The 9,318-nt window shown below is 36.7% G+C and overlaps 1 pseudogene; it reads right to left on the reverse strand.

Annotated features, from left to right (window-relative positions):
• Positions 1 to 1,841: 1,841 nt before the first annotated feature.
• On the reverse strand, positions 1,842 to 8,004 carry LOC129485383 (tripartite motif-containing protein 49D-like; annotated as a pseudogene).
• Positions 8,005 to 9,318: the final 1,314 nt, after the last annotated feature.

Here is a 9,318-nt window from a genome sequence, read left to right on the forward strand (position 1 = left end):
TGTTTGTTTTTACAGGGTTTAGTAAAATGCATTCTAGTTTTCTAAACAATTTCCACATTACAGTGTGTTTGTTTTTCTCTCTTTCATGATTGGAAAGAGTGCAACAATATACATCCCTATACAATCATCCTTGATTACATCTAAGGGAATTTCTCCAGTAATAAAATTACAGGGTTAATATATTCATATAGGCATTACAGGGTAACCAAACAACATTCCGAATTCTTTCATCAGCAAAGCCCAATGTAATCCTAATCCAGGTAGCCACTCTAATTGATGCAATTAACTCAGATACATAAATAAATACATATATATGTATATCTCTGCATGCGTGGATGCACTTAAATGGTTTTAAATACCATCGACTTTTCCTCTCAAACAGTATTTTTATTGAGAATGAGGTATATTCACTAGTTCATCAAAAATATTTTTAAAATTCTTAGATGATTATGTTTGTTACAGTGACTAGCTGGATTAGAATTAGATCGGGTTTAAAACAATGAAAGTATCTGGGAGAGGGGGCAGAGTGTGGGTTGTTAATTAGCACATGGATCAAAGGAGATTACTGATGTGTTTAGAAGCCAAACATTGACAGAATAAAAGCCAGAACTAAAAATCCAATTGTAGATCTCTTTACTGTGGTATTTTCTGCCATTTCTGCTCCATAAGACACACCTTAACCACTTTGTCGTGGTATCTGAAGTATTCTATTTTAGTCTAAATAGCATTTTCTCTCAAACACATTCTGTTTCTCTCCTTCATCTTCCCTCCCTTCTTCCTTCCAGCTGTATTTTCTCACTAGAGAACACTAGCAGAATGTTCTCCCAAATTTCAGATTTCAGATACGCATCTGTAAAATAATCTTATGGAGACACATCTTAGTTGCTACTGAATAATTGGATGTTTTCATAAGTTCACAGCATTACTACTGTCCTGCAAAAAATGGTTTCCCACTTCCACAGCAAATCTCATCATTGACTCTGCCATCCAAGTTTATTCTATGCTAATCTGGAAGAATCTGGAAAAATACTTAAAATACATTTTAAGTATTCATCATGCACATGTATTGTATTTTATTTTATATATGTTCGAGTGAATATCTTTCTCCACTAATGGTATGCATTTCAATTCTGGTATCATGTTTTTTGAAACACAGAAGTCATCATTAATTTAAACCAAATAATTTATTTAATTGTTAATTTTTGTCCTGGTTAAGAAAGGCTTATGAGAATATTGTATCATGTTCCCCTTACCTTCAGGACTTGAATCTATTTGGAAATGATTGTGTGTGTTTTGAGGTAGGAGTCAATATTTAGTTACTTTTTAAAAAAAATTCAATTAATCCAGCATTGTTCTGATCACCTTGTGTATTTCAATGTAGAAGAGCACACTAATAATGCGGGATTATTTATATATGTGGTGAGAATTCCAAAATGAAGCCCAGCATGGAAGGTCAGGTGATATTAACTCAAGGGATAGATTAGTACAATGAAACATGATGGATAAGTGCGATATAGTTAGATAAAGAGAAAGAGAAACACTTCACAGTTATCATTGAGACTTCACTCCAAGTTTTTGCATGAAGCGAAAGATCCCCACTGTCTTCCGCAGATTGTAACTTCATTCAAACATGTCTGTCATCTATTATTTCACTCAGTGGCAGTCAGAAGTGAAGAAAAGAGAAAACAGAGAATATATTTTATGCCATGATCATGAATAATGATTTTTCAGAAATTAATTAATAAACAACCAATACATATACTTTTAGTGTTTTTACCGCATTTAATAGTAACACAATAAATGAGTTTTAATAACATTAGAATGCAATTCAAGACATGGAACAGAACCTATTTGTCCTGTTTGATAAGGCACAAGGAAGAAAGCTTTCTGGGATAAAGGGTTTCCCACAGCAGATGAACACATTTCTGATTTGTCTCTGGCCAGAGGTGAATACAGCAAAAGACAGGCCTGAGAGGAGGTGAGAAGGAGCAATTAGGGATGGTGTATATGGGGGAGCTTTGATTAACATCAACAAAGCTCACAGTTCTAGCTTCACAATCCAGGAATAATCCTATGTGGCTGGTAGGTCTTGGGACATATTGCAGTGTAATTGTGGAGGTGGTAAAGGGACTGCACTGAATGTCGTTCTTAACACACCCAAGACTAAAGAGTCCCTCCTCTCCATATATATTGCCATTCCGATTCTTCCCTTGCCAATACTTATTACAGACACCAAAAGCCCAATTCCAAGAGTCCCCCACATGGGCCTCCCAGTAATATTTGCCGGAGGTGAAACTCTGAGCACCCCATGCAAGAAAACTTGTAGGTGTTGCAGTGATATGTGGGGCATTTTGATGGTCACATCCAATACAAATGCTTCTCAAGTGTACACATCGAAAGATATGACTGTTGGCTTCATTATGATGCAGAGCAATATCCACTGCAAAATAAATAAATAAATAAATAAATAAATAAATACAAAGAAAGAAAGAAAGAAAACATGCATAGACAGGTGTAAATAAGCAAAAAGCATTCTATCAAGAAGTTAATTTACCAGGAAATGTAAAGTCACAAGGACACTTTTGCTTGTAACTTCTAATAAAGTATAGAGATGATTAATATTATCTACAAGACAAACAAAACGCTAACCACAGATATTAAAAGAGTTTTGAAAACTTACACACTGAGAGCCAAATGTAAGACCAACTTCTTTCAATCCAATTTTCAAAGCAAAATTTGCACATTATATGCCCTAAACGCTATGCTGTTATCAAGATCATTATTTAGAAATGTTTCTTATTCTTAAAAACTAGTGCTATCATTTTGGAATGAAAGTGAAGATTTTCAGTTACTCAAGAACTGCTCTAGATAACTGGATAAAAATCCATAAGTACATGTCAAAAGTGATAATTTAAAGGAGATTTCTGCAAAATCTTTTACCAGTCTCTCTGTGGCCCTCCATGCTAGCTTGGGGCTGAAGCTGGATTTTAGACTTAACATGTAGCTTTTCATATTGCAATTAAACTGAACTTCTTTTTGTATGTAATTTTACTTGTATTCACAAAATGATTTCTTCTTTTTATTTTTACCCATTAACTAATTTTCTTGGAAATACATAATATATATCCATTTAAAAAATTTAAAACCCCAAGAATCTCCAGTAAACTATATTCCCCAAAAGAACAGTTCTTAGCTGTTCAAATGAATACACTAAAGAAATGTAAAATTTTGTATTTAGCATTAAATAACTCACCTTCATTCTGAGCATTGTTCCATCTACTCCTTTTTTAAATTTGCTACACTGCTCCTTTCTCCCATTACATTACTCAGTACATATGAGGCCATAACATATTTGTTTTTGACTATCTTTCAAACTTAATGCTATAAATCTGACTATACAGACATAGATACAAAAGAGTTGCATGATTATATTGTTCACTTACGTCTATAAAGAAGTAAAATATTTGATAAAGGGTGAAATATTACCAGTGTGATCCTAACAATAATAATATTTAGATAGTGGGAGTGCTGCCTGTGGGTGGAGACTTACCTCGGATTTGGTTGAGCCTGTTCCTCAGTCCAGTGATGGGCCCCGCCCTGAGCTCTAGATTCAGAGGCTGGGGCATGTGCAGCAGCACGCACTCACTCCTGCAAAGAAAAACCTGCAGTTACAACATCTACAGCCATAAAATAAATAAAAGTCACTATTTGCATTTAAAAGACATTTCATGAGAATCCTTTGAACCCACAAATTTGATAATTCAAAAATCACTTCCTTTTGGAAATTAATTCCTATTTACAGTTTCCATATTTTAAAGCATAGTGGGAGAGTCTGAGTCAGAATTCAGTCTGATCTTTCTCATTTTTTGCCCCAAATGTGTAAGGTTCCTTAGCCTTATGGCCTTGAGAATATTCAGAAACAAAATTCTGAGTTCCACTTCTTGGAAGACTCCCCTGACATCTTTGTCTGAAATAGCGGGGTTCTGGGGAGACTGCTGCATCTGCTGCGTCCTTTTTAAGATAAAGAATGTGAAACTTGTTCTAGGCAGCTAGACCTGCCTTTTAGAAACAAGCTTTCCTAGAGACTCATACAGTTCTAACACTCCACAGTTTTTTCAATCTATTTTTCAGAACTGTTAACTGATATGTATATAGGTATGAACAACAAATCATCAACTTTGTCACTGCTAAAATACTTCCCCCACTTCTCTCCTGCTTCCTCTGGTGACTTTCTCACCATCCACAAAACAAAACTTCATCTTTCACCTATGCAGGCTTTTAAGCAATAAAACAAAATCAGGAATAAACATGTTCTTTTTAAATTTTCTATCACTATTTATTTATGTATGTATTTATTTACTTGGTGGTCTTGTCTTTTCTGGTGCGGGAATGAAAGTAGACGCGAAAAAAGAATAAAGTAGTATCAATCAATATCTTAATCATTTATGCCATGACTTTGGTAGAGCCTGCTTTGATATTTGTGGAAACTGAAAGAACATACTCTAAAATCCAGGTACACACTCACCTGTATAATATGTCTCCAAAAGCCTGTAAAAAAAAAAAAAAATAGAAAGATTTAGTGCAGTTCACAAGATGCGTCTTTCATTAAGTTCAGTGTAAAATATGGAGTCAGTTCCTCAAGATATTATTTCCCTACCATCTTCTCTTCTGCAAAGCATTTTCTATTTCTTCTGTAATGAAAAACCCAGTCAGTCATATTGCCACTAATTAATGTCCTGGGAAGGTCTGAGTCTTGAAGACACTCTCTAAAGAAGCAAAGGGAGAAGAGGCCCAGAGAGTCTGTGCTCCATGGTAACCTCGAATAACCTACTCAGTCATCTTTCCCAGAACCTATTACCCAAATGATTGGATCCCAAAATAATATTAGCCTAGATTCCCAAAACTTCTGATCTTGCCATGTCCTCAAATTAACCTAAATGGAAATGAATCACTCACAATTTTATACATGTTTGACAACCCAAAATGTATTATTGACCTAGTTGTGGAATAGTTATTGGGGCTGTTACCTTGACCATTCCACAAAGTTTTGTGGCTGGTGGATAAAGTAGGATTGACCTTTGGCCTGGTAGAATCCCTTGGCGGGGCTATACTCTCCCAATAAAGTAGCGTTAGTTATGTGAATGTGTTTTTGGAAACACATCATGGAAATAAAGATAGGGAGATGGATTTCAGCCACGAGGAAAATACTTATACATGTGAATAGTCAAAAACCTGAAACCACATTGTGAGTTTGTACCTGAAGTAGCTCCACATCTGGTTTATGGCACATTTCCTTCAGCTCCTCATACATTTCCCTTAAAATCTCCCTCCTATGAGCCATTTTGGCTTTACTTAAATGAAGTTGATGAAAAATATCTCTCCCCTTCTTTTTCAGCATCTCCAAATTCTGTTTTTCTTCTTCATGATGAAATGCAGGCATCTTCTGATACTCAGCTCTAATAGCTTCTAGCCTTAATTTCACATACTCCTGCAGTGATAATGGGTTAGTCAAAAGATAATTGTATTTATCCATCTCCTATTAAATCTCACTGATTCCCTTTGTCTTTCGAAATCCCAACAGTTTAAACATCAGTCTTGCCAGTTCTTAGAATCCACAAATTTTTTTCCTTTCCTTTCTTTCTGCATAAAGATCAACACAGATGTATCTGACCAATTACATTATATTTATTCAAGATAATGTGTGTTCTAAGATAGTTGGAAATAAAAACAAAACACAATTTGAATTTCTCTATTCCAACCCATATTTATGGAAAAGTAAGAACAGTTCATGCTTAAGAGTTGGAGTATAGAGCTATAGTTACTAGAAAGGAAATAATTATTTCTATTTCTGAGATACACAACAAGTTGCTTAAACTCATTATATGTGAAATGACCTTGGACTAACATGTCCAGCTAAATGCATTTTGCCCAGCAAAACCTATCCTAATAAGGCTGCATTTATGATTTGGCCATATTTGTCTCCCTGAGTTCATTTCCTTCAATTCTTTTTCTAAGTCATCCCAATCTGAAACATAGACTTCTTTGTGGTTCCCCGGGCTTCCAAATATACACAAACTCAAAATTACTGCATATGCTGTTCTCTCCAACTAGAATTTTACACACACACACACACACACACATATACATATACGTATACATATATACACACTCATGGTCCATATATATATCCATACACATGTTCATGCTCCCCTTCTGCTTCAAAACTTTGTTCAATTTCAATTTTTCAGTGAGTCTTTTTTCTGACCACCCTATTTAAAACTCAGACACTAATCTCCAGTTTCTGGCCTCTATTGTCCTTTTCTACTTCCCGGCTTGATTATTCTCCAACAAAGAGTCTACCACACTCGAACACATCATGTATTGCACATACTTGCTTGTTGACCATTTTTGCCTCTCTCATTTGGATTGTACGATTTGTGAGGACAAAGATGCTTTCTTTCTTCCATACTAGCAGGTTTTCTAATTTAATAATTCAACATAGACTAGGTTCTTATGAAATACTTTTCAACACACTAATATTAGCTATCATACCCTCAGAGTATACATCCACAAAGAGAAAATCATTTTTAATATTTCTCTGAAGTCCTCAGAGTTCTCCTTATATTTAGATACTAGTTCCTACATTTTGGGCATGTTTGCATGTCTCCCTCAAGACAGAAATCCGTATTTCTCACCACTTTTCTCATCATATGTTATTATTCAATATTAACTAGTTTAGATTCTTAATTTCATGGTTGCCCTAGATTTCCCCTGTCACTCTTTCTGCCTCAAATTTTCCATGCAATTCCAAATACTACTTGTCCACCAGCATTCAGATTAATGCTGACCCAGGCTCAGAAGGTTCACTTGAGCTTTCCATGACTGTCAAATAACTCTTATGCCCAGCATATCCAACCAGCCCATATAGAATGCTGTGAGATGGCCCAGTTTCTTGTATCTGTTGGTGTATAGCTACAGGTTTGTATGAAAACAAACCAGCATGCTTTGGGTAACATCAATGGTTTTGTTAGAAATCCCATCTAAAAGTCATACTATTCTACATAAGAAATGAGTCCAGTTTTCCTCAATGTTTTCTTTTTTTTTTTAATGGACTCTCAGAATCATTATGGTTTGATATCAAGTTGCTATTTTAAGAGTCACCCATTTGCCCACCGTAAGTTCCTGGAGAAGGTAGCGTAGTACAGGACTAACCTTCCAGTGGCTGATTCTGGTGGTTTCCACGTTCAGGTTTCTCTGATTTTCACGAGCTTTACCCCATAAAGACTGCATTTTCTTTGAAAGCTTCACCTGCAAAAGAGCCACAAATTGAAGCACCTGTGAAGACAGTAAAGTAACATGCAGACGGTTTCATAGGGAGGGGGCCCAGAATGAGAGACAAGAAAGTCCCTAGGAAATGGCATTTCTTCTATTTCCCTTCTTCTTCGTCAAATCTCAGAGGTTTGAAGCTAAGAAAGCCCAAAAGAGAGTTGCTTAAAGGGACTCAGGGTTGGCTTTACCCAATCTCCAAGAAAATAGGCCCACAGGAATTTCATGTGTCCTTAATAGACATAGATATTCAGAGGCATCACTTACCCGGTGTTCCTCAGCAGCCCACTCAACGGGACAGTGTCTGTGATCCCGGTGCTCCTGAGAGCTGGAGCACAGTGAACAGAGCAGGCTCTTGTCCACTTCACAGAACATCTTCTTTGTCTCCCTGTGAGTGCCACACATTTGCTCCTCAGAGCTCAGGAATAGCCAGAGACTGGCTTTTCTGGCAAAGGAAGCCATCTTCTTCAAACGAATGTTAGTTTTGAGGTTACTCTGCTGTGTTGACTTTATTCATTCAAAGCACTGAGTCAGAATTGGGATGTCTTCCCAGTTGAGGTAGAAACATGGCCTGCAAAAGCTGTGCCCACAGTCCATGGTGACCGGGTCTATGAAGTAGTTCATGCAGATGGGGCAGGTGACTTCCCTCTGGAAGAGTTGCCAGATTCCTGAATTCATGTTTCTGAGGAAGAAAGAGCAACATGTCATTTTGGGGTCTGGGTTGATGAAAAGCTTCTGAACATGTGGAGATAAGTGATAGTTCTAATTTCTTCTCTTGACAGTGTTCATTATAGCACAGCAAACTACTTCTTCTGTAACAAAAATAAAAATCTCACACAGAGAGAGTCTCCTGGCTTTATAGTAGATATTACTGACTAGATGACTCACAACCCCTTCTATTCCTGGTTCCTGTCTGTAACATAATACTAATCTATGCAATTTCCCATTTTCTGAATGTGGATCTGGAAATTGGGTTTGATTCTAAGTGGCCTAGAATAAATTGTAGTTGTTCCTACTCTTCTTTCATATAACTGTTGAATGAGTATGAAACAGTGGGAAAAACTTCCTTGGCCAAGGAAATATGAGAAGATGGCTAGAGGATCCTATGACATATTTTTAGAGAGAGACACAACAGTGGGGCAGCAAACCATCATGGCACATGTTTACCTGTGTAACAAGCCTGCACGTCCTGCACATTTATCTCAGGACTTAAAATAATATAAAATTAAAGTAAAATAAAAAGCCAAAACCAAAAGAAAATAGAAAAACCAATCAACCAACCAAATAAACAAATAAAAAACAGCAATTAAACCAATTTAGGTTGAACAGAAGAGAAAAAATAATTAAAGATATTGGGCCTTTTTATTTTCTCGTGGATTAAATTAACTTCTCCTAGGGATACCCAAACTCTGAACTAACATACAGTAGGATTTTTGTTAAACTTAAAGAGGTTTAATTATATTTCTATGGTGTGATGGTGAATTTTAGGTATCAGTCTGACTGGATTAACCAACATCTGGGGAACTGGCGTAGCATTGTTTCTGGGTGAGTCTGTGAAGCTGTTTCCAGAGGAGAGAGACATGTGAGTTGGTGAGCCGAGTGGGACCATCATCCCTCAATGTGAGTGGGCACCATTCAATCAGCTGGTAGCTCAGACAAAAGGAAAAGGCCAGAGAAAAGGCAATTTCCTCTTTCTTTCTCCTGAAGCTGGTTCTGAGGCTTTCAGCCTTGAGCTCAGTCAAGATACCGGTATCCTCAGGACATCAGCTTAAAGACAGCCTATATTTGGAACTGCTCAGACTCCATAATCAAGCAAACGAATTATCCTGATGAATTCCCTCTCGTGTAGAATCATGTGTACCTTGAGGACAGATACATGTTCTGAGAAATGTGTAAGGAGGTTTTATTTATTTACTTTTTGAGATGGAGACTCACTCTGTCACCAAGGCTGGAGTGCAGTGGTGCAATCTCGGCTCACTGCAACCTCCACCT

This window comes from Symphalangus syndactylus, chromosome 6 (assembly GCF_028878055.3).
Source record: "Symphalangus syndactylus isolate Jambi chromosome 6, NHGRI_mSymSyn1-v2.1_pri, whole genome shotgun sequence".
NCBI lineage: Eukaryota > Metazoa > Chordata > Mammalia > Primates > Hylobatidae > Symphalangus > Symphalangus syndactylus.